Source organism: Cygnus atratus, chromosome 4, assembly GCF_013377495.2.
Source record: "Cygnus atratus isolate AKBS03 ecotype Queensland, Australia chromosome 4, CAtr_DNAZoo_HiC_assembly, whole genome shotgun sequence".
Taxonomy (NCBI): domain Eukaryota; kingdom Metazoa; phylum Chordata; class Aves; order Anseriformes; family Anatidae; genus Cygnus; species Cygnus atratus.
Window position 1 is genome coordinate 5,079,810 of NC_066365.1, and position 26,630 is coordinate 5,106,439.

At 36.6% G+C, this 26,630-nt stretch overlaps 1 protein-coding gene across 2 annotated transcripts in view; it reads left to right on the forward strand.

The window, feature by feature from the left end:
- Window positions 1-338: 338 nt before the first annotated feature.
- DKK2 (dickkopf WNT signaling pathway inhibitor 2) overlaps window positions 339-26,630 on the forward strand; it is a 161,822-nt gene continuing 135,530 nt past the window's right edge. The window contains exons 1-3 of one of the 2 annotated variants that reach the window (XM_050710674.1): window positions 13,055-13,211; window positions 17,940-18,431; window positions 26,170-26,267. The gene's annotated coding sequence lies outside the window, so the exon portion shown is untranslated. Of the gene's footprint in view, window positions 483-13,054; window positions 13,212-17,939; window positions 18,432-26,169; window positions 26,268-26,630 lie in introns of those variants that run through there. The other variant, XM_050710675.1, reaches the window with a different exon arrangement.

A 26,630-nucleotide genomic window follows, 5' to 3' on the forward strand; every position in this document is an offset into this window, starting at 1 on the left:
CAGCTCCCACATGTGAGGCATTTCTAATTATACCCAGCTGGAATTTAGCATGCCAGCTGCCAGCCCTGATTGCTATGTTTTTTGTTGCTGGGGAGAGGGTTGGAACTTCTCATTTTCAGAAAATTCTTGCCCATAAATTGCAAATTATTCCTCATTGTGGTTGTAAAAAGAAAGAAAAGGAAAAAAAAAAAAAAAAAAAACAAAAAAAGGAAGAAAAAAGAAAAATCATTCAGTGTTTTATATCAAACAGTGTGACTCTTCCTCTCTTAATATATTATTGGTGCTAATGTTTTTAAGTGGAACTGCAGCTACATGACAACTTGTAGTATACAAAGTGTTTTCCGGAGAAAAAGATGATTCACTCACAGAGGTCAATGGTGCAGATTCGCAAGCTGGTTGTGGAAAGCAGGGATGTTAACACATAAAGCAAGCTGCCCCCTGGAAATTGCTGGTTTGCAAGTTCTTAACTCACCTACTTCATGGTAAGTTACTTTTCTTTCAGAAGAAGTACCCTGAGTTGAGTGTTCTTTTGGAGTAGCAGGCTTGTTCTAACCACATAGACCAGCCCCTACCAAAATAACCTTGTTATCTCTGGTAGCATTGTAATGTGTAAAAAGCGTACTCTTCTGTGCCCATATGATGTTATTGCTTGTTACACCAAGAGTTTTAACAGTATAAAATAGACAAAAGTGGGGAGCAAAATATCTCCTGTTCTTGGCATGCTCACGATACTTTTCCTGTTTGATCAAGCCAAAGAGTTCAATACATTCTTGCATTGCAAACACTGTTTACAAGGAATTTAAGTATTTGCATTGCTGACCTATGACTGTGCTTTGAAAAAATTGATATTTAGTCAGAGTCCTTTATCAAACTCCCGAGAGAGTTCTGAAGTATGGATTTGATTGTCACCGTAGGTGCTACTAACAGGCCAAAGCGTGTGCACGTGCACACACACACACAAAAAAGAAAAAAAAAAGGGCAAAAAACACTGCACTCCAAATACACCCAAGCTTGAAGACAATTATTTTTCAGATGGTTTCAGGCCTCTTGTATGTATTTGTATTCATGCATACAAGCCCATGCATTCACAGTCACAAGGTGGACATTTAAAGAATGGCAGCTGATCATCAGCTGGCCAGAAATGAAATATATGTAAAACCACACAGGTATTCTCATCAAAGAGATATACGTATCACACCATTCCCTACATGTAGTCTCCTCACACATGAATTAGTATTAACTATCCTGTTCTGCATGCTTGCCCAGAAGTGCTACAGTTGTACATACATGCTGCTAATTCTGAAAAACATGAGCTTATTTAGAATATTCTATGCCATCTTTGAAATACAGAGTATTAGGATAGATATAAAAATATAAAAGAACTCTACATAAAATGATGTTAAAAATCTATATGGCAATTAAATAAGCTATTGTATAATTTTTAAGTACATTAACTTAATATTCCTCTTTTCTTTATTATTTGATATATTGGGATATCCATCCGGGGTATATGGGATACTATATCTATTCATGCTTTTAAATCGACACCTGAAGATGATATTTTAAAATTTTATGGTACAAGGCATGCTATTGTTACATCAAATTGTTGAGAGTGATAGGAGTTACAGAAATCTCTATGGCTGTTCTGTTGCTGACATACATTGCATATTGCCTGCTGAAATGAGAACAGTGTAGGCCAACCTAAAGGGATCCTACAAGAAAGCAGGGGAGGGACTCTTTGTCAGGGAGTGCAGTGACAGGACAAGAGGTAATGGCTTTAAACTAAAAGAGGGTAGGTTTAGATTAGATATTAGGAGGAAATTCTTCACTAGGAGGGCAGTGAGGCACTGGAACAGGTTGCCCAGAGAAGCTGTGGCTGCCCCATCCCTGGAGGCGTTTAAGGCCAGGTTGGATGGGGCAACATGGTGTAGTGGGAGGTGTCCCTGCCATGGCAGGGGGTTGGAACTGGATGGTCTTTTAGGTCCCTTCCAACCCAAACTATTTTGTGTTTCTGTGATTTGAGTTAACTGGGAAGCAGTCTGTCAAGAGCTTACAAAAAAATCCAATGTTAATAAGACATCCTGTGATGAAAAATCAATGCTGAATACATTTGGTGTCCCGTCTTCAAAACTATAGACTATTTGAATTCTTCCAGTCTTTCTGTGCTTGCAACGACTGCACTGTCATTGACCCCAAGATCAAGGTCTGAGGAGGTGATTTGTTTAGCCTTGACAAATAATATTGTTGTTGGAGCTAGTCAGACATTTACATGAAAGGCATCTTGGTCCATAAGTTTTACTAAAAAAGCACTTTTTTTTGTCGATTTTTTGTTCTTGTTGTTGAAAATATGTAGTCTTCTCTGATACAGGAATTTCATATAATTAAAATGTTTAAAAATACATTGCAAAAACTTCTTAAATCTTCTAATGACTAATAGAAACTTCTTTTTTCTTTTTTCTTTTTTAGTTTGTATGGTGAGGGCAACTGAATCCTTTCCCCCAGAAGGCCTTTCTTTTAAAAGAGTTTCCTGTTAAATTCCTCCTGTGTCTTGGTATTATGTAAGCTAATAGGTCCCTTGGCTATAATAAATACTGGTTAGCTGACCTTTTTAAAAAAACAGTTTAAATAGTTTGGTTTCAACCCAAAGTTATTTGTAAATGAAACAAATGCAGCTATTGCTTTTATTTATTACTCACATTGAATCAATTCATTTTTCCTTAAAAATGAGATTATTAAGATCTGACATTAGTCTGAGAAGTAAAAATAGCAGATTCATTATGCGTCTTGCAATGTTATGGTAGCGTAGCCCAATAACACACACAGCAATGCTAAAATTGTAGTTTGTATATTCTAAGGAAGTTTGTAAGTCTCTGAATCTTTACCCAGTCATCTTTTTACAATTTAAGACCCCCGCATCAAAATCCAAGCTCTTTAGGAAGAGAACCAATAGAGTTCTAAGACCTCGGTAAAGCAAAACACCAGGATCTCTCACCAGAAAGCCTATTTAAAATTACAAATAAACGTTAACACTTTTTTTTGTTGTTGTTGTTGTTTAATTAGGGTTAAGTGGCAACTATGCCAAAAAGAACCTGGGGTGCCTGATGGACAGGGAGAAGATGTGTCGGGCGGTGTGGCCTTACCTTAACATATTGGGGCAAGCCGAGCAAGCCCAGAGTGGGGCCACCAGGATGGTCAGAGAAATGGAACACAAAGCATAAGGAGAGGCCGAGAGAGCTGGCTTTTTTCAGTCTTTAAGAGAAAGCTGAAGGGAGACCTTGTTTCTGACTTCAGCAATGTGACGAGAGGATTTGGAGAAGAAAGACAAAGACAGACTCTTCTTGGAGGTACATAGCAATAAATAAGAGGCAACAGACACCAGTTGCAACAAGCGAAATTGTTAGTTTTAAGGAAAAAAATATTCACAATTAGGGTTGTCAAATATTGGAAAAAGTTGGCCAAAGAAGAAGAGGTGGAACCTCTTTCTTTGGGGGTATTCAAAACAAAACTGGACAAGGTCCTGTGTACGCTGCTTTGAATAGGGGGTTGGATCAGGTAAACTCTGGAGGTCCCTTCCAACCTAAATTATTCTATGAACCGTGGAGGAGAAAAGGGAAGAACAAAATATTTTAATAATAATAAAAAAATCTGATTGTTCCAATGAAAATTGATTGCTTGTTATAATGTTAAAATTGACCCATGAAAGAAAATCTGGACACTTCTTGCAGGACATGCTTTGGAATAAAAATGCTTTCTTTTCTTTGTTCTAAAAAAGCTGAATGTATGACTTACCACCTGCATTAGACAAGACAAAATATTTATCTTTGTATTGTATCACCTTCCTCATCTGTAGAAGAACATCTGTTCCATATGAGTTACTATCTCTTCATTAATCTATATCTTCAAGTGGTGAAAAAAATGAACTTTGGGAAAAGCTAAAGAAATAATACTGTCTTCTCAATTGTTTTCTCACTGTGGTCTTTTACTTTAAGGAAGAAAGGTATCCTTGCAAACTAAGAGAAGGGAAAAGGTTTTGAGGCCAAAGATTGCTCAGTATTAGCATACCTTGTACATCCTATTATTATAAAAAAAAAAAGAAAAGTCTGAAATGACTTAAAGCTCAAGGCTAGGTTTTACTACAATAAAAATTAGATTACTCAGAAAGTCAGTTAAAGTAAATGAGAAGTGATTAAAAGGCATGTCAGGTTTGAAATCCTCCCCCAGTTCTCCTGCCTGCTCTGTTTTTGTAGGCTGGACTTTTTAAGAAGGCTTAATTGTCAATTCAGTGACCACCTCCTTTCTGAAGCTTTGTGCTGCAACTGTTCGACCTGCTGCATTTTGTAATCCCTCTGGCCTTCCATCAGTCTCTCTTTGTGTCTGCCAAGAACAATCTTTTACACTCCTCTCCAAGGTGTTTACCTAATTTCTTGGAGTAGTAATGAAATGTTTAAAATAATAACAATAATATATATATATATAGCTTGTCAGAGGTTTTAGGGATAAATCCAATTTCTTTTAGCTTTTTTTTTTTTTTTTTTTTCTTCTGTAAAGAAGAGCTTGCAAGAGAGCACAGCACTGTACAGTTCCCGTGAAGAGAGAAAGGACGTGAGTCTACCATCTTGATTTGTGGGCAGTGGAAGGAACCTGAATTTGAGGAGGGTTTACTTTGGCTGCTGGACAGTTGACTTTATGTGCCTGTAATTCAAAAAGAAGTGAATGTTCTGCTACTTGTCTCCTACTATAAATTCATTGTATTCAGGGAGGGGAAGAATAGAAGTAACTCCCTTCACTGATATTCTTATTTTTACAGGAAAGTGAGCATCAAGTGTATTTTGTATTAGAGCCCAACTGTGTTGAATAACTATACCCAACATTTTATTATTTCATTTTTTTTCTCTTGCCCTTTTTTATGATTCTATTGTTTCCAGATGTGTCCATTCCAAATAAGTATTTACAAACTTTCCTTGGAGCAGTCAGAAACCTCTAATGAGTTGTTATATATCATGTATGTCAGACTACTACCTGTTTTCAACCAAATTCCCAGCTCTTCTTATTGCATTTCTTAAAAGCATCTAATCCAAAGCAGCACTGCCTATTTTTGACTTCTGATGAACTCAAAGATAGCTACTCAACATCATGCAGAATCAACCTCTTGAAGATATCCATAGGCATTTACTAATGTATCTTCAAAATGTCTCTTAGAGACACATTTGTGGCACAGAACAATTGAAGGCTTAAGTCTTGCCCCAGTTCATGTTGTAGAACAACAGACAAAACCAGAAAGATCACATCCTAGGATGACTACTCTGGGTGAGGATGCATTTTTTCTTTTCCACTTATTTCTGTTTCTTTGAATGTCTGAACTGGTCTCTTCGCTGGGCTGACTTTGACTAACTTCTGTCATGCATATGCTCTTTTCACTGCCACTTTCTTCGCATCCCACAGACGGTTGAATGGGTTACATGCCAGAAGCTTATTGGGAACTGGAAAGAGCATGAAAGTGTCCTTTCTGGCTTTATTTCAATATCTTTGCCAGATCCTGATGTTGGGTGGAACCCGGAAAGTATTCACATAGAAAAACAATTAAGAAAATGCTGTGAACAGTATTAATTTGATTTTTTAATGTGAATTTATCTGACTTATTTGAGCAATGTTTATTTCATAGACTCTGAAATACTATTTTTTTTCTTAAACTGAGTAATGAAAATGTTCCACTTGCCTTTTTTGTAGGAGCTAAGCAAGTTGGAAATAAAAACTTCATAATTCCTTAAATTCAGTAGGATGAAGTTGGATTCAGAGTCATGAAACTGGTCCTGTGTTGTAAATATTGTTTTCTTGTTTCTTATAATGGGGTTTATATTTTTTCTTTGTAATAAAATATGTACCAATAACTGTTCTATAACAACGTATTAATCTATGGTTGAATAAATGCTTCAAATGCATGTTGATGTAGGTGAATTGATAACTTCCAAGGGTAATCAAAACCCTCTGACTGCTTTGACTAAGACTGATCAGAAAGGGATAAATAATGCGTATGGATGCGTTGGAGACTGTAGAAGCACAGCATTATAATAGGTATAGAATTCTTTATTGTAGGATTGCAGGGCTTGACCTTTTCCAGGTGTTGCTCATCTGCCTTTGCCTGTGTGACAGTTTTGTATTTCCTTCATTTCTAGCTCCTCAGCTGTTAATTTTCTTTACCTCATCTGCTGCATTTACCTTACAAAAAAGCATCTCCTACCAATGTCTCACCTTTCAGGCAAACGACAAAGTTCACCAATAGTAGTGCTTTTTGATTCATTTTGGTTATGGTGAGTATAATTCTTTCTTAACTGGAGAACTTAAGGTTGAATTTTGCTTAAGAAGGCTTCTCTTGAAACAGGAACAGTTTGGCTGAGTCACGCTTCAGTCACGGGGTAAGAACATAATAAAAATGTGAATAGATTAATCAGATCTAACACTTATTGTGGTAGTGCTTAATACAGTCGAATTTACCTTTTCAAGATTCTCTATATTTGTTATGAAAAGCATAGACTTGCATCTCAGTGCACAGACTGGGAATTCTAAAACTAAAGGCAGACTTTGGTGTCAGATTTTTGTCAAAGAAGAATTTACTGTCTTGACAGCACTCATATTATACAGATTCCAACTGCTAAAAGTGACAAAATGAACTAGAAACAATCACCCCAGGAATGGGAATGTAAAATGCCATAGATCTATTTCTTTTTTCCAGAAAAGTGAGATCTTTTTAGAAAAGGTAAACCTGCTTGTTCATTTTCAGATAAGTATGTTGCAGAAGCATGAAGTCCAAGTATGATCTCATCCCTTCCTGAGGGATTGTTTTAGCATATATCTGGTGATTGATCCATTTTCTTAAAAAAAAAAAATAAAAAAAAAGATGTCTTTAATGGGGCTTTGGGGGCCATACTTGAAAACTTGGAGATGCATTAAGTGAATTCACAGAATAATTTTATTCTCACTTGGTTTGGCTGTTGCTTCCTCATTTTGGCTATTCTGATATATCATGTCTCTTACCTTCCTGCTTGAATTTTGGCCAGGTGAGCCATAGTGTAAATTGAATTATGTCTTGGAAAAACACCTGTTCAGCATTTGGTGTCCTTAAAGTAAGGCAAAACTAAATTGGTGTTACACATGAAGACTGAGAATACAGCACTTCAGCTATCAGTTATTCTGGCATTAAGTGAGAAATCATTGAAAACACGTTGTGAATGCTGTTGCAAACAATTTTAGGCACCATTTTACTGAGACAGAAAACATGCTACTGCTGCAGGAGGATTTAAATGTAGAAGTTGTGCTGATAAACTTTTCAATATAACTTAGAGCAAGAAAGCTGAAGACAGAGGGGAAGTGAAAAAAATTAAACAGTTTCCTGAATAGTGAGGTACAGATTGCTGTAAACAAGCTTTTTGGATTAGAGCTGATAAATAGGTATAAATTACGTTATTAAGCTATTTTGGCAAAATGTCCTACTTGTTCCACAGTGACTCATGGAGACCAAACCATTTGCTTCTGTATTTTGCCAGGAAACCTACTTACCCCAAACCACATCTATAATTATTTTTCCACTGACAGCAAGACATTGTCCTCATCAGTTGCACTGAGTATTGTATTACTTTACAAGTAATATGGGGGAATACTAATTGAATAAAGAGATAGAATTTAGTGAGTCACATATAGTTCATAAAGTTATTGTGCAAGTTATAGTTGCACAAGACTTTAGGTAACTGATACCATATATAATGATAAAGTAGTAACTCCCATTTGCTGGACAATGTGCATTTAACCCTTCTGAATAGTTTGTACCAAGTGCCTGAATGGTTTTTGTCGATGTGTGTGAATGTCCTATGTATTTACCACAACTGGTCCTTAGGTGGTGTTTATTTGTACTATTAAAAAGATGTGAAAAATAGATGTTGTTCAAGAATCAGAAGGTTCATCAGTTATCAAAAAACTGTTCAGAAAGTTGATGACTTGTAGCCCCGGAAAGCCAGAGTGTTGTCAGCGTTTGAGATAAGGCAGATAATCCCCACTCATTTTAACTTGATATGGATCCTAAGACCAGTAACAAACCTGATACTGAACTCCTTTCTCAGTCAAAACTTCCACTGGAGTCTCTAGTAACTTTACCTGAGTGAAGGCCAGAAGATGTGACATCTTTCTGATCAAACTCAACATTTATTTAAAAATCTCTCCCCCCAATCTTTGTTAACTTTACAGTTGGTCCAACTACAAGATTTTCGTTTTAATAGCAGCACAGCAGCTTCTTTTGGATCATTCATACTTTTGGGGAAAGATTATAGGAGTGGATGTACCTTACTGGGGTGTTTTTGTATCCTTGGAGATTTGGAAAATTAAATATTTTTTCATCCAGAACAGATAGAAAATATTGGAGGAATAGCAGTCTTTTTGTTGGAATGGACCTGCGTAAAAGACTCTCAACTAGCCAGCATCGCACTAAAATTGTATGTTTAAAAGAATTAATGTCAACGGTTTGTGTTTTTTTTTTTCTTTTAAATATATGTAATAATCTAAAATAATCTCCAGTCAGAAACCCAGTGCTTAGCTATAGAACAAGAACAAATTGCCAGACAACTAGCTGAAGCAGGAGGTTCCAATTTTGCAGAGCTCTGGGGGCTCCTGGCAGAGAGGAAAGCTGTGTTATATACATGCTGACAAGTACAAGATAAGCAAGCTTCCCACTTGCTGCAGTCTTGTCAGTTTAATTACCCTCCAGTGTCTATTTGTGATAGCCACTTGGGAAGTCAGTACTGAGGATACAAGTTTGTCAGATTCCAGTAGTTATCAAGTAATTGCACATTTTGGCGGAAAAAAATAGGGCTTGGCTTAAAAGGGCTGAAAACTACCACAGCAGTAACATACAAAACATTTCCCTTTAAACTTATTTCTAAATGACCAGCAAAGCTCCAAAACCAAAATACCTCTTTGCAAAGGGAGTCAAAACTACTGGAGGTGTAAACAACTTTAGGTCATTTGCCTAAACTTAATCAGCAAAGTTTCTGGCTATCTGCTTTCATACACATAAATATACTCTTAAGGATCTGTATTATGCATTTAAAAATTCAACCTTATATTAACATAACCTCATTTCTGATTCATGTAAGTTGAGATTGAGGCAATTTCTATAACAATTTGAGGATTTTTTTTTCCTACGGTGATTAAGTTATATGAGGAAATGCTACATATTTGGTGAAGCAGTTATAATTTCCTATTCTTGGATATGAAGTATTTGATCTTGTTATGCAAGAAGAAAACAACCTAATTGCTACATTAATAGTGTACATTGGTATGTTAATACCATAGAGTTTTGCACTTGAGGATAACATTTTATTCATGTTAATTATACTTAATTTTTTATTTGCTACCTTTCAAAAGTACCTCTGATATTTTCAGTTCAAATTTCCCAAATTCCCAAGTTTTAACTGTGCATGTTTGAAAAGACCTTTGCATTTGTTTTAATTAAATATTAAAATGCCTTTAATATTTAGCACTCTCAATTTTTCGATGTAAATTCTCCCCAAGTTATTGTTCATTCTCAAATTTGAATTTCTTTCTCATTTCATGATATTATTGTCAACTTATAACTGTGGAGGACATGGAATAAGAGGGCATTGTTAACAGCTGTGACTTTCTATGTAATTAACAGCAGAGGACCACCTCGTTGGTCTATGACATGATGTAACTTTAAGTCATGTTTTTCTGATTTGTTGTCAGGGAAGCCTTTGGGGACTGGACTCTAGCTGTTTTTTTACTGTTGTTGTTGATATTTGTTTGTTCATTTTAAATTTATTTTGTTGTGTTCTATGCACTGCCTAATGCAGTAGGGCCATGATCTCAAGCAGGTCTTCCAGGCACTGTTGCAATATAGATATGTAATAACATCAACTCTTTTTGACAATACATTCTTCTTCCAGTTGACTATTGGTGTTATGAATTACATTTTCTCCAACTGTACTGTTCCACACTCCTCCACCCCTCCGTATTTTATTTTGTAATTTACAACTTTGTTAGGAATTTTAAAAGTGATTTTTCTATTGTTAGTGGGGTTCAGAACATGACCCAGATTAATATAGTCTTCAATGTTTTTCTTTATTGTTGTTAGCAAGTAAAAAGACAAGTAGATTATTAAATATAAAATTGGGGTATAAAACATTCTTATCCACTGTGATACTTTCTGTAGTTGTGGATTTTTTTTTCTTTTGTTTTGTTCTTCTGGTTCCTTGAGGAATTCTGTTTACAGCGGTAGAGACTTGATTAGGATGTCATACAGGTTGGCTGTTATCTGCCTGAGATTAACATGCATTTGACCGCTTTTGGAGAAAGGATACTGGCCTCAAGGGTCTGTTGATGTGACCTGGTCTGCTCTTACTTTCTACCAGTCATAAATTTCCTATATCTGCATATCTGTACGAAGGAGGAAGAGAAGTTTAAAGGATAGTATTGGCAAATTTCCAAAGACTACACTTTTCTTAGTCTGCATTAAAGTTCACATGAAACAAAGAGGTAAAAGCAAGCAAGAAAATAGAAATGAGGATATAGAATCTTCCATAGTGAAAAAAGTGACACTTTTCTTGAAGAGAAGAGTGAGAGAGAATGAGCATTGGATGACATTTCTCCCAGAGTTTTTGAAAAAACTTACATGAAAACTTCATGTATAATACCAAGCTTTTGTAATGTCTGTCTAGTCAGGTTGTCCTCTAAGAATATTTCAGGAAGCATATATATTTGAAGCAAAGCAAAAAGGGAACTGGGAATGATTATGAATTTCATTGCAATGTTTTTAAGTATTTTGAAAAAAAAATGGGAAAAATAAAAGAATAATTTGAAGACAAACGGAGTACAGAATTAAGTACAAAAATGGGTTTACTATATGTAGGTTGGTGGCAACTAACCTGGTAGTGTATTTTGGAATTGTATTACGTGCCAGTGCTACAAACTCAGAACCCAGTAATGATCTTCCTGAGGTCAAAAACTGAAAAGTAGACATCAGACTGTGTTGGATCAGCCCCAGAGTTTGTTTGACAATGATTGTGCAGTTCTTTCTGTTTGTCATTAACAAAAATAAAGTTGTCAGGACAGTTTGCTCTTTTGCTGCTATTGGGTTTATTGGCTTTCCACTGTTATGCTAATAAAACCTTTTGTCAGCAGATGCAAATGAGACCTAGTTTAGCAACAGCAGAACTTTTTAACACAACTTTTTTTTTTTTTTTTCCATACAGAATTACATTTTAAGGGCTGAATGGAAACCACATGAAGACGGCAGATATAAATGTCCTTAATGCAAATCTGCAATACTGTTTTTGCTGACTTATTTTCCCCCTGCTTTCATGTCCAGCCAGGTATGTCCTATTAATGTAAGAGTCTAGCCTTCCAAAGATCCTTAGAAAACTCAGATGGTATCTGAAGGATAAAAATTTGTCATTTTAATTTGACTAAGGTCAGTTGGAAAGAAAACGCAAATGATTCTAAACAAAAATAGAGGATCTTCCTGCACTCAAGATCCAAACTTAATTGCTTGGGCCCCTATTAAATGCCCTGAGAAAGGTTTGGAAGATTAGGTTTGTTAAACAAAGAAAAGCTTCCTCTTTTTTTTTTTTTTGGATAACTAAATCTCTTTTATTATGTCCATAAAAGCACAACATTACTGAGATTTGAGATTGAAATTCTAGGAAACTATGACTGGGTTTGGTTACAACTGCATAGCTATCACAAGCTGCCAGGGCTTTAGCCTTTAGCTTGAGGGCTCAAGGCTCGTACTTCAAGAAGCAAGTCTTATATATTGTTACCATTTCGTTATGAAGTTCTGCACAATGATAGCGATATTATCCTTGTTTGTATCTCATTTATTGCAATAAATTTACTGAACCCATATTGGTAAATATAATACGTAGAAAACTGTCATGAACTGCCTGTTTTGTATATGAAGGCATGGTAAAAAGAATAATATGGTTTAAGTGTCAGAAGCTGAGCTGACAATAAGAAACATATATGAAATGAAGAGCTGGACTGCAGTCACTCCTGCTTTCTTCTCTTCATTCAGGCAGGAAAACCACAAGTAACAATGTTATTTCCATTTCATTTGATTATCTTTATAATCTGTCTTACACACTGAAAGCACTGGTTGTATCCTTTGAAAGACCACCTAAATTACACTAACATATTTCTGTTCACAGAGTATGAAATTGAAATTTAACAGGCTTCAATGTGAAGAATATCAGAAAAGCTGAAAAATAAGTAGGACTGCCAGTAGAACTGATTGAATGCACTGATATAATGGTAAATCCTAACAGAAGTTGTGCCACAGATTGTAAAAGAATTATGCCAAACAGTCCATATGATCCATGACCTGCTAACCTTTTCCATTTTACTTTGGAAAATCAGTCCTCTAGAGACTAAAAATTAATCCAGAAAACCCCCAGACATTTTATCATTGCTTGATTAGAGCATTCTTTAGTTGGTACATCTTTAACCAGAATGGATGCTTCTGGTCTTATTTCTTTTGCTCTCTTCTTGTCAGAAGTCAAATCTTTTAGGGAAAAAAATGGTTTTATTAAAGAAAATGCTTTTGTGTTCCTTAAGATTCTTATGTTTTAAATACCTATAGGAAATGTTTTTCATTAGATGAAGAATAAAAGAGGCAAATGTTATTGTGCATGCCCGTATTTGGCATTTGATGATAAGCAGCCAAAAAATCAATGTGACCCATATGTCCAAACAGTATGCCGCTGGGGCGTGTTTTCTGTAATACACCGCAAAGGAGATCATGTGTTGTGTAGCTAGCATATGCATTTATTTCTCTCTTATTTGCCTTTGTAGAAAATTACAAAGCAACATTTTTCAGAGTAGTGTAATTGTTTTTTCTTCTTTGTCTACATTAGTCTTTTGCACAGAGGTTGGAAGTAATGCGATTGGTCCCCTTCCCTTTCATTGCAGCCACTGTTGGCAGGATGGATGAGAAGTAATCATTGTGAATTATTATCTTGTTTCAGATTCTAGATTATGAAAATAGAAGCAGCTGGTGGATAGCAGAAGAGCTATTCTATGTGTGGCAGTTATGTCATACCTCTTAGTCGTTATCTCTGTCATGAGTGTTTCTCAGGAAGATCTTACCTTTGAGAAGAGCTCGCTGATATCTGCTTGTAGAAAAAGTGCGAACCTTCAAACTACAGGAGAATGTGAGAGAATTTTTAGGTGGTTTGTTTGACAGAAGCATCCTTTATTTCATCTTGGTCTCTGTTCCCTTGCAACCCATATTTCAACAGCCATGTTCAGCAGATGTAGTTCAGGTAGAGAAGTTTGCAGAGGCAGTGGCCATTTCTCAAATGTGACCAATAACATTATACATTTTATCTTTTTCAGCAGGTCTTACTTCTTGCTCTTCTATTAGTAAGGTTTTAGTCTAATTCAAGTTTAGATTAGTTAGTGACTAAGGAATTAGTTGTTCTATGTGTAGAGAAGAAAAACAGGTCTGGAAACCCACACTTGTGTAGTGAATGAGTTGAAGCAGTTGTTGGTAATGCTGTTTATGAAGTTTATAGTGACAAATTGTATTTTCTTTTCATAAAGTAGGTCAGAAAGTTTAATAATTTTATTGCCTTGGATAATAATCAGGGTCTCTGTGATAAGATTCAGGCGTCTAATTCAGAGGTTTAATTTTAATTTAACTTTACCCAGTGGATTTGAAAATAGAGCCTTTTAATTAAGTGCCTTAACATGGATTTGTACAAAGAGCTTTTTTCTTTCCTGATCAAACTTGATGGACATTTCTTGAACTTTGTCTTCTGGCACTTTGTGTTACGTCGTGAGTATATGTAGTTGTATGCCTATATACCTGTGTATGCGAGCTGTCCCCTGTATAATCCCTTACTGTTTTGCAACGATTAAACATGAGATAAAACATAAACATCAGGAACAAAGATGGGGAGGATTGAAGGTCAGTGAGTCATTCACATAGCAGCTTTCAAACTTAGATTGAAAAGAGCTTAAAGTGGGATGGAGTGATATCTCGGGGGACAGTGGCTAGAAATACTGTACGATGCACTACAATTGGGCATAAATTGTGATATATCTCTTTAGCTGCATTTGATTTTTGACAAGGAAGAAAAAATATTGCTTTCAGTTGCACAATTTTGAAAAATTTTGAAAAAAAAATAAAGAAAACACAGATGCCAGAACTGGATGATGTGTTCCCTTGTGCTTTGTTAAATACAAAGATGAGATCCTTTCTTTTCTCCCACTCATCGTTCTCTTGTTTTGTATTTGAAAGGCATGGCAGTGTCTTAAGTCACAACATATCCCTGGGAAGTTGTTTGTTGTTGGTTGCTCTGGCTCCTCGTTGTTGGCACTCATTTTGTAGGTGTGGCCTCCATGTTGTGTTCCCAAATACTTTGCTTTGTATTTCACAGAATTGAAATGAATACTGTCTGAAAACCTGTAGACAGCTAGGAAACTCAGATCAGTTTATTTTACAAACCTGTCTTCCTTGTTATATCAGTATTTCACTATATCTACTGTAATTATCATTAATGACTTCTGGATGGTATAGAAAATGGTATATCATGGTGTTCATGATTTAAACTGAATGTGATATGGAATGAAGTCAGAGGTCTTGTAAAAGTCTGTATCTGTTACATCTGCACAGTTACTTTCTCTCTAAAAACCCTTGTGAATGAAGTCAGGTGTCTTTGATAAGACTATTCTTTTATAGAACAGTATCAACTGGCATTTATGTTCATAAATTATTAGTTTCAGTAGTTATCAACTGTACACAGGAGTCTAATGACTGAGTCTGCAAAGACAGAGGAAATTAAGTGCATTGTCAAAGGGCTTAAATGCACTGTTGAGGAGTCTGAGAGACATTGCGAAATGTGTGTGCATCTGGAAATTAGGAAAGACAGCAGACTACTCTTTAGCTCTGTATTAAGTTAAATCCACATAAAATTCTTCTTTATTGTGTCCAGGAGTGTTGTCAAGCTTCTGGCCTGATGATACCTTGTTGTATTTGGTACACTCAACAGAGAATGATGTTTTTTTCTTTTTCTCTCTCTTCTCTCTCTTCTCTCTCTTCTCTCTCTTCTCTCTCTTCTCTCTCTTCTCTCTCTTCTCTCTCTTCTCTCTCTTCTCTCTCTTCTCTCTCTTCTCTCTCTTCTCTCTCTTCTCTCTCTTCTCTCTCTTCTCTCTCTTCTCTCTCTTCTCTCTCTTCTCTCTCTTCTCTCTCTTCTCTCTCTTCTCTCTCTTCTCTCTCTTCTCTCTCTTCTCTCTCTTCTCTCTCTTCTCTCTCTTCTCTTTTCTCTCTTCTCTTTTCTCTCTTCTTTTTTTTTTTCTTTTTCCTTTTTCCATTTACAAATGTTTCAAGATTAATTAAAAAATATATTATCTCAGCATCTATCAAAGGACTCTTGTAAGAAATCTCTTTTCGTTTTAGTACTTAATGGTTGCTTCACATTTTCCTTGCTTTCTGAAGCACTGGCTGATAGAAACACAGCAATCTAAATCGCTGATAATTTCTTTATATCCATCTTGGAAAAACTGCACTATTTTCTTTTGTTCTTCAGCTATGGCAAAAAATATCCTTTACAGATTAACCTTACAATTTTGCTTCCAGAAACCTTGGTTACAATGGTCCAATAGTTTAACAAGCAATATTCTTTTGCTAGAAAATATTCAACTGTAGTTGCCTTCTGTTTGACTTCAGTTTTTGAATCTCGCATGAAGATGTTTCAGTTTTCTGTTCTTGCTTCTAAATTTCTGTTTTGATGTTTTTATGACTTTGTAAGTATCTATCGCAAAATGCTGGGAAATATGAGTAGATAGTCTTAAGACCTATTACTTCGATTTTCTGCATATTAAATTGCTTGGTTTATTCCATCCTAAATTATATATATTTCCAAGTTAAATGCTAAAATATGAACGTGAGGTTTAACTGAGGACTCAACAAAATGTTTAACTAAATAAGTTTTCAACTGCTCAGAAATGTGTGAAAAACTACTTCATGTTCACTAAACTGTCACCCTTGGCAATTTTGTCCAATATATCACTGAAGATAAGATCAGATACTAGTAGATTTGTTTCATTTTCTTTTTCTCCTGCTAGATCTTACTCCCTTATCATCTCATTGTATTGCTTTCTTCCTCTTTATTGTTTGGCCTTGCAATTCCAGAAAACTATTCCTTAGGATCACTGCACTCAGATCTTGTGTGTCTGTGCTCAGATTCTTGTTTGCTGAGGTTTGGACTGGAGGAAGGTGCTTAAAATAAAATGTTCTTAGGTTAAGTTCAATGTAGCAGATGTAATGTGTAGCTCGGGAAGACGGGAGTAACATGGCAAGAAAGGATATAACTGTAAGAGAGAGAGTTGAAGAAAGATGAAAATGTGCAAAATCTGAAAATAAATGTAACTGTCCTGAAGTGGCAAAAAAAAGAAAAAAAAAAAAAAAAAGGAAATTAATGACAGCAGATCCCATAAAAAGATAAGGTTTGAGGGTAAAAATTTGCACCTAGATCCTGGCTGAAATCAATGCCAATTTAGCCTGTGAGCCTGCTCACTTATTCAGGTTCACATTTCCACATTTGAGGCCAGACATAGACAAGATCAGTCATTCAGAGCCTTTCAAAACTGGTACCTCTGGCAGAACTTCAACAGCCTGTCCCTCCTTCCTCACCAGCAGCTTTCTGGTGCAGCTACCAAGTGAACCATCATGTACCACAGGCTTCCGTTCTGCTGTATCTTCTGCTTTAATTTAATAGTCACATAATTTAATTATCTTCTCCAGATGTGGATTCATTAGATCTGGCTAGAATTCTGTTTGGCATAAAATTTTGAGATTTTGAAACTTTTGTTCATTCAGCATTGGGCGAAGACCGAAGGGATGAGGACTAAAAAAAAGACTCTAAAAGAGTGTCATGATAGAGAATAGACAAATACACCACCTTCTGCAATAGAGGGATGATGTACTTTGCAGTTTGGAATTCCCAAAGGTTCCTTTATAACTCTTGGCTGCAGAGTTGGTTTGATAAATTGATGTTTATTTGCACAAAAAGGAGTGGCTCTAGCAGAGAAGATGAACTCCATAGTGTAGGTCCCTTATTTTAAATAAAAGACAAGAAGATCCTGGGAGCCATTTCCCCAGCAATGAAACAGCTTTCCAACAGTGAATGGTAGGACCAAACACGTGCCTCTGTTCAGGCATTTTTTTGTTGCTTGATATTTAGTTTAGCCAGTATGTTACTAGAGACATCACCATGACTTTTATTACTTCAAATGCCAAATGAAACTATTAAATAAGCATTGACTTTGTTGCTGTTCCTCTAAACGTTGTAGTTTATTTTTGAAATATAATGGTTAAACAGGGTGTAGCATTCTTTATGGCCATCTGTTTTTTAAATGTTCTGGCAAAAATAAAACAGATATATGTATATAGCTAAATAGTAGAATCAGTGTTAAGTAAACATCCAAAAAGATTCAAAGGCCAAAAAATTACTTTTATTTTCTTCCTGTGGGTGAGTCTGCTATGTCTCCTAGAACATAGAGGGACAATGTATTTTTCTATATCATTATAATGTAGATAAACACCTGTTTAGGCAGCCACCGTGCAGTGTTTGTCAGGTTGTTGTAACCCAATCATGAAAAAAATTCATTGCACCCTTCCTTATTTAAAAATAAATAAATAAATAAATAAAAATCCCTCTAAAGAACTGGGATGGTATGGTTGCACCTTGAAAAGGACAACCATGATGTCTCAGTTTAATTGCATTTGTACTGTCTGTTACTCTTTTTATTCTGGAGGGACTCGATGTGAAAGATTTTGATTTTCCAAAGTGACTAGTTGTTTTGGATGCCTTAAGATTCTGCAAATTTCCAGTGTGAGACATATAGAAAAATCTGAATTATCTTCCCATTTTCAGACAGTCAAGCCTGCTTCATGTCCCTTACAGACTGCTTGCATTCTGAAGACATGAAAATTGAAAACATTTCACAGAATCACAGAATGGGCAAGATTGGAAGGGACCTCTGAAATCATCCAGTCCAACTCCCTGCCTTGCAGGATCACCTAGATCACATTGCACTGGATGGCATCCGGGCGGGTTTTGAATATCGCCAGAGAAGGAGACTCCACAACCTCTCTGGGCAAACTGTTCCACTGCTCTGTCACCCAGTTCATCTCTTTTTCCTGCATTCTGTGAAGTGAAAGTATATTTCTTAGATTTTTTTTTTTAATGTATGTGCTCATTTGGAAAAAGCTATTGATGCTAATGAGTATTTCTTCCAGAAATGGGAAGGCTGAAAAATCTTTTGGTGAAGGAGATTCAAGATGAACAACAACCTTCTAAAACAGGAATGAATTTGATTGTGTCTTTTTTTAAAGCCTGCTACCAGTGATATCCTAGAAATAATTAGTAAGTCACTGTTATTTGCTTCTTTTTTGTTTCTGACTAGCTGAGCAGGACACTGCATTCAATGCTATGGTAAATATCTGAGTTGGAGTACTTGTGATTTTATATTTTAAATTAGACACAGATCATGCAGAATGTACTGCTAACTCACGTGGTGCAGATTAATTTGTATCTATAAATACCCCTGAAAAATATATATGTTCCCAGTTTTACTTGGACATTCTCCTAAGACTTCCGTCTTGTGAAGATTGTGTTTCTTCATTATTTAAAAAAAAATAAAATAAAATAAAATTGTATAGAATGAGGGAGTTTTTTTCCCTATACAAACCACAATAAAATTGGAAGGATGTCCATTCTTATTAAAGCTGTTTCAGGCAAAGTAATTTATTACAATCACAAAAGTACTATTGATACACCAATTGTTAGAAATGAAGTTTTAGAGACATCTCAGGGTTTTTCACCAGCCACAGAGTTCAGGGGAGACTAATGTAGTGCTTTCACTTCTTTTGGAGGAGAAAAAGAAAATAAAAGTAAGCTTTAATATTATTATCATTGCTTATCTGAGAAACTGAGAAAAATTATGCTAAGCCTAAATATCATTGAATTTTGCTTTCACAGGATGAAATCCAGCTAGAAATTCTATTTTCTCAGAAGCTGATAATGGGTAGCTCCATGTAATATGCAAACACCTCCAAATATTTGTCTTTATTCACTGTGTTTTTAATTTTACTGAAGACTTAATGCAAGTTGATGACTTGGAAAGGAAGTGTTTGTAAAATCTGCATAAAGTTATTGTGGGATAGCAATAGTTGTATTACATTCCTTTCACAATAAGGTTAAATATGTAATTGTTTATTTTTTATGGCCTTCCTAAATTTTATTTATTTATTTTAAGGTCTAAACCAGTCTCATTTGCTTTCAGTCCACTTTTACGGTACATTCAACACCTCAGAGTCAAACCGATCATAATCACCAACTTTAGGGAAGGTAAAATGTGTTGTTGCACCTGCAGTTATGACATTCTTTCCCACAATCTCCTTCCACTTTCTTTACCAAAAGCCTCAATGTCTGATCCAATAAGCATAAAAATATATGTGAACTTCTGAGCCATGAGTACTTCAATGATAAAGAAATATCTACCTCACTTTTATAAAGGCTTTTTTTTAGAGCCTTTCAGAGCCTATTGCATTTACTTACTGTAAAAATACTTTCCTAAGCTCCAGTCGTTTTTATCATGTTGGTTGGAAACTGAAAGAGAGTAACAAACCTCTGGTCGGTAACACTTTAAGTGCAAGTGGTGAGCAATTAGAACAATATCAGAGGAAAAAGGAGGAAGTCTGTATCTCAAACTATTATGGTTTTAATCAAAACAGATTTATGTAATTCTTGGTCAGTGTAAACTGACTCTGCTGTTTTGAAGTCAACAGACCTAGACCATTTAACTTAATACAGGAGTAGGAATTTATTGCTTTCCATATATGAAGTGCCATTTATAAAAAAGCAAACACATCCAAAAAAAAGCCCTGATCCCAAGAGACCATCCCTACCATCCCTTTTAAACTGCTGGTTTACTTCTAAAGTGTTCTTCAGTCCATGTCATGTATTAGCTGTTTTCTATCTGCCTGTACTGTGAGGACAAGCTTACGAGTGGCCTCCAACCCAAATGCACGTGCATGGCTCCCAGTCTTGGTAGCTGCATCGCTCCAGGGTCTTCTCCGTCAAAGCAGGGAACAGGACAACCTATCACCTCTGCTGGTGCCAGGTGAACCTTGACCCCGTATACAAGAGAGAAGTTGGTGGAAGGACAATTTAAGTGCATTTGGGTGATGACCAGACTGCCATGCTTTAAGCCAAAATGTTCTGATGTGGATGGGCTTTCGAGCTGAAACCCTTTTGTCTTCTAGCTGGTAGGACATGGAAGACTGCAGGATGGGGTTAGTGAGTTGATTAACATCTGTACTCCCTTCTGGGGTCTTGTTCTGGTTTTGAGGCAAGAGTAACTTGGTGGCTATTCATTTGTGCTTTCCCCCTGCCAAATCAGGCTTCCCTGAGATCCATGTCTTACTCATCACATTCTACTTTGTGTTTGTGCGTTAACATTCCTTGCTGAAGCCATGCAGTATCGCATCCCACATGTCAACCAGGGTGTTCTCAGTGTGGGAAAATAATGGAAAATGAATTTTTTTTTTTTTGGCATTCAAAGTTTATAGCTGAGAAACCTGAGGTAAATGGTATGTTACTACTGGGCCAAGGGGTCACCCTGTCTCCATAAAACTGCCTCGTGCAATGTGATATGAGCCGTTGTTCAGCCCTTGGGACAGACAGAGAGTTAAAAGGTGAGGCTGTCATCCTCCTTGCGTCCCCTAGGTGCAGAGTGTTACAGAGACAAATGCACATGAGGGGAAGATTTCTGACCATGAAAGACAGAAGGGTATTTCAATGTAATTAGAGTTCATCAAGTCTGTCAAAACTGTGTAGACCTGTGCAACTAAAGTGAGTGCAGCTGTGCTCTCTGCATTGCACTTCATGTTGTATTTCATGGGTAGCCATAACTGTAGGTTACAAAGCTTGTTTAATTTATACTGGCAACGCTGAGTGTCTAGGAAATAATAGTATAGTGGTGATGTGTGAATCTCAAAATATTCAGAGGTTTGTTCTGGTTTGGATAGCAGTAAAAAGCACAGATGCTAATCTGAGCCTATTGGATCTCTCAAAACAGGCTGGGGACCCCAGTACAGAAGAAGTCTCCTAAGTTTTTTGGCCACTGCTAGATTTAATTTTGAACTGGATGGACCACTGCCCAAGGCAACTGCAAACAAATGGTAGCAATCAGCAGCAAAGAGAGCCAGAGAGAAAGGCAAAAGCTACACAAGTAATGTAGCCGGGTTTCATTTCAGTTGAACTCTGGCATGCTTTTTCTTATTGGCTCTGAAATGTCTTGGCATGTAGATCAAGATATCCAAGTGTTGTGGGTTAACCCCAGTAGGCAGCTAAGCACTACACAGCCACTTGCTCACTTCTACCAATGGCCCCCCAGCACCAGAGGAGGGAGAGGGGAAGAGGAAAAGAAGAGGAAAAGCAAGAAAACTTGGGGTCACAATACGCATTGCTTAACAAGCAAAGAAGTGAAGAAAAAAAGAAGGAAAACAAAAGAATTGATACAAAGCAGTCACTCACCACTTCCCATGGGTAGACCAATGCCCAGCCAGTTCCCAAGCAGAAGATGTCATGACATTATTTGGCCTTGAATATCTCTTTGGTTAGTTCAGGTGATCTGCCTGCTTGTGTCCCCTCCCAACCTCCTCTGTGCGCCCCAAGTCTGTTCATTGAAGGGCAGAGGGAGAAGCAGGGAAGGCCCTGCAGCAACAGCTAAAGCTTGGGTGTGTTATCAGCATTGTTTCAGTCACAAATCTAAAACAGGATCATACGAGCCTTTATGAAGAAAATTAACTCCATCCCAGCCAGACCCACTGCACCAAGCAATTTGAGCAGAAATTTACTCTTCATCTCTTTGGAAATACTTTATGCCTGCAGTTCAGGAAGTTCAGCAGAAACCTGCGTCTTCAAACTGAGGCTCCAATGTCAAGCTAATCTGTTCCCACACATACCAGTTCCACGGGAGCAGGTCTGCTTTCAGATATTTTGCTCTTCAACCTTGAAGGCACTGAAGGAAGGTAGTCTGCTGACCGGTGTGGAAGGAAGATGCTGGGGCAGAGTCATCTTGTCTTTGTAGCCAAAATAGTTGGCATAAAGGGTTTGAAACGAGTAACAGTGAAGGTACTGGATCAGAGATGAGGAGGTTAACTACAAATTTCCATTTTTTTTTGGCATTTCAAGGATTTGCATTTTAAAGAACAATATATCCCCAGCTTTAATTCTGTTTTACATAAGCACTTCTATTTAAGAAGTGCCTTTACCTTTACTAAAAGGGCAAAACTAACTGAATAATGTGCACTTCTAGGTGTAGTGAGACCTGTATTGCATCTGAAGTTTGCCGGAGACTGACAGCTCCTACGAGGCACCACATTTAGTTCTCAGGAGCTTACCAGTTTGTAACCAGCATGAAAAAAAGAAGTACCGGGGGCCTCACATAAGTTTTTAAGATTTGTTGGCATGACCTGTGGGGCTTGCAACTTCTGTGAGTACCATGTTTCATGCTTAGCTAATGAGGCTTAGAGGTTTTTGGGAAAACTTGTGCCTAAAAAACACCCTAAAATAGTTTGCATGTGGTCAGAACCTGGGGTCCCTAAAGCAACCACTAATCAATTCTGTGATTCTGTGGTCAGAGAAACCCTTTTTTATTCCACAACACTCAAGGAAAACACTGTTATTTAGATAAGGTATTTTCTCTATAACAGGAAGTAGGACCAGGAGTTCATTAGAAATCTGATTGTCAGTCTTTATTCCTGTATAGCTTTTGCTGGCAAAGTTATTTGGTGTAAAAATCCTGTTGTTAATCCCTGGCTGGATTAGATTTATTTTTAAGTGTCAAGTAAATTGATCAACCCTTTCTTGTTTTTATTACTGAACTTTAAAAATTGCCAGATGCTGCTGTTGAGTGGTGGTTTATGAGGCTTCTTGTCAATAGCCTGAGGCAGGGCAGAAATAGAAGGGCAAGGAGGTTATTTTTGGAATGTACAATGTGGTACTTTATGTTGCACATTTATTTTAAGAGAGGCCATGGACTGTGAAGGCATTTTAAGTTTGCACCTTTCTCTCCTGATAGTTTTGGTTTGTTGTAATTAGAGGAAAAATGGTGACTGATGATTGTCAGAAACTTGTCATTGGTCCCCTTAGTGCTATAGATCGCATAGCACTGGATAGCCCAGAAGAAGCAAACAGGTCTGTAGGGCAGTAGCATCACTTCTGGGGGTGTATAGTTAAAGAAACACGTGGCGTGTTTACAAGTTGAGTGGCTGGTTATATGTTCTAATTTACTTCCAGAATGAAAAGTTGACAGGTCACATGCCTGAAGTTAGGCCCCAAGTATATAAGCAGAAATATTTTTTCAAAGATGCTGAGTACGTAAATAGCTACCATGATTTAAGTGGCGCAGGAGTTGACCAGCAGCTGTACAGAAGCAACGTGCTACTATTCACGTAAGCAAACATGTTCTTGAAGGTTAAATGTGGGCAGGTAAAACACAAATAATAAAAATTCACATAAGGCATGGCAAAGTCTTTAATATTTGTCAAATATGTCAGGGAAGCTCTTGACCCCTGTGCCAATCATGTCACACATCCCCATTGATTATTATTTTTATTATTTTTTTGAAAATAGACCTTTGTGTTCATTGAGGGCTGGTTTGCAAAGGAAGTTTTTAATCTCTGGAATTCTTTGTCCTTTGAGTAGGAGAGAGGGGGCAAAAAGAGGAGTAAGGAAAGGAGTGCAATTTCTAAACAGGGAAAAACAAAAGAAAATATGTCCAAACTCCAAAACTTAGTATTTTTCAGAGTCTCATAACTACAAAATTGTTTGTCTGATTGTTCCACGATAAATATCTTCCTCTGTGTATGGTCTAGACAGCAGATATTTTAAATGGAAAGGTGCTTTTCTTTCCCTCTGTTACAGGAATTTAGTATTGGGATTATGGTTTAAAGGAAACTCTTACCTTGACTATGGAGTAGTTAGTATAACCTCATTACAGTCTGAGGGAAAGGAATTTCACTAGTTGTTATATTCGGGAATTTTTCTGGTCCCTCCACTTTAGGAAAGGAAGTCAGTTGCTCAGGAAACCTGGTGACTGCAGTGCAGAGGCTGGTGGGGATAGTCCTGATCTAGTTATTCTGGCACATATGTGAGCAGTAAGTGATGCAAATGAGACATTCCAAGAATAAGTGATAAATTTGGCAACACTCATGTGGCAAGTTCCAGTGAGGGAAAACAGACATCAAAAAACCAGAACTGCTTTATTTAGTTATGATGAATCTCAGATAAGAATCTTCTAGTTCCCCTAACTTAAATGCATTTAAAAAGAAAGTATGATGTATACATATATGTATGTATGCACACACACACCTGTTGGAAATGTAAAACCAACGGCTACATTTCTGCTTCTTAATCAGATTATATATTTAACTGAGGGATGTTACATATATAAAAGCTCATCTGTGTTAAGTTAAAGGGGCAGAATTTTTCATTGCCTTATTTTCTATGGTATAAGCTGTTAACAATGCCAAAGGAGTTATCTGTATTTCTGAAAACAGGAGAACGGTTCTGCCTCTCTGGCGCAGGAGAAGATGAATTGCTTTCTGCCAGTAAAGTTTGAAGGATAAAGTTTCTTTTGAAAGTGTCTCATCTCCATTGAGAGAGAGCATGGTATTTTGTTTCTCTTCACAGCTACCTGCCCTATATAGTTGTGGTTTATTCATTTGTCTTTATTGCAATGTGGCCGTGCTTTACCTATATACTGTACATCCATCTTGATTTAAAGCTGTGTATCATACTTTTCTTTTCATCTAGGATTTGATATTCTTAACTTTGCTTGGGAATGTCATTTCAGAGGGAGGACAGTTGCTCTTTTTTGAAGATTTCTGGTCTCAGAATCATCTCTGGAGTGCAGACTGACATCTCATTGCCTTCTCTTTAAGCTCTAACAACTAGGTAGCAACTTCAGATTGAAGCTCAATTCAAAACCAAGTCACTGGGATAAAGAATTATCATTTTAGTGAAAATGTAGTCACCATCTATTAATCTATCTATTAGATTAAAAAAAAAAAAAAAGAGCAGACCAGTTGTTGATTTTGGTTGTTCCTATTTGGTTGAAAACTTAGGAAATTTTTGTTTAGTGTTTCACGCTGCCATTATTTATAACTGCGACTCACTGCACTTTAGTCACTTTAAACAATCTGGTTGCTAGAGCCAAAGACAATTCCAAACCATACAGATTTAAATGTTTAAGCAAATCAATGACATTATTAATTCATAAATCCCTTGTTAGCAATCTGTAGAAAGAATGTTTGCTTTACCACATACAACTAAACAATACAGATGGATATGTAATTTCTGCTAAAGCATGATCCTCATTCAAGTGGAGTTTTAGCATTTTTGTGTTTATCTTTTGTCAGCACATTGCAGAATGAGTTCAGTTAGTTCACAAATAGCTGAAGTAGTAGTAGTTCAAGCATCTTTTTAAGGGATTATATTTTTATTGTATGGTCAATAATATAGATTTTGACATTATATACTGTTCAGACCTATGTATGTTCAAAGTCCACAAGTCCACACTGTGAAATTCTGCTTTTATTCTACCTTCTTTTCAGTAAAATTTCACTGAAAAAAAAAAAAAAAAGGAAATATCTCAGTTACGATATCAATAATGTCCATGAAGCATGGTGTGTATTCTTGCATTTGTCTTTGAAAAGGGAGTGGTCAGGTAGGACTTTGCATACACACCTTATGAAATAGTTGTTAGCAGCTGTTGAATGAGAGTGTCGGGGTGCAGATAATTGCCAGTAGGGACAGAACTAAAATTTGAATTTGGAGACATTTCTAAGTATTGCATGCTAAATCATAGACTAAGATGACTTATGAAGATAAGTTTTCCCTGAAGGTCTTTATGGACAAAAAATGTAGAGAAGAAACAGAACATATAGAAAAGGTAATCAAAACTATCTCTGTGAAGGTTCTGTTAATATGAGGTGCTCATCTGAGACTATACGAACAGGATCAACAGGTAGATGTCTACTGAAAGCAGAAGGTAAATGTACAGTTACATATGTTCTTTCTACATTGTTTTTAGGAGAAGAATATTCCTGGTTGTAGATCTTGAAGACAAAACAAAAGGCTGATACTATAAACTGTTTGTCCAATTAAAATACCTGTGACAAGAAGGGAAAGGTAAGACTAGCCACAAGCAGCTGTCTTAACTGAATTGTAAAATGTTTTTATCAAGATCTCATAAATCCTCATTGTGTTCATAGGCAGTTATATTTTGGCTTGAACAAACCCATGGCCTTCATGTACCTAAGGTGAGGGAAATGGGATTTCTGTCCCACATTATTCTCCTGTGTGGCACTGTGTTGGCCGTTGCCACCCACGGTGCACTGCTGCATAAATTAAGTCTGAAGAGGAATCCCCCCGAGTTTCGGTTAGTCCATATAATAAATCATATACAACGAAAAGAATATTCCCTTAAGCCAAAGGGAAGTGATAAAGAGTGGAGTATGTGGGTCCATCTGGTCAGAATCTCATAAAAATGTG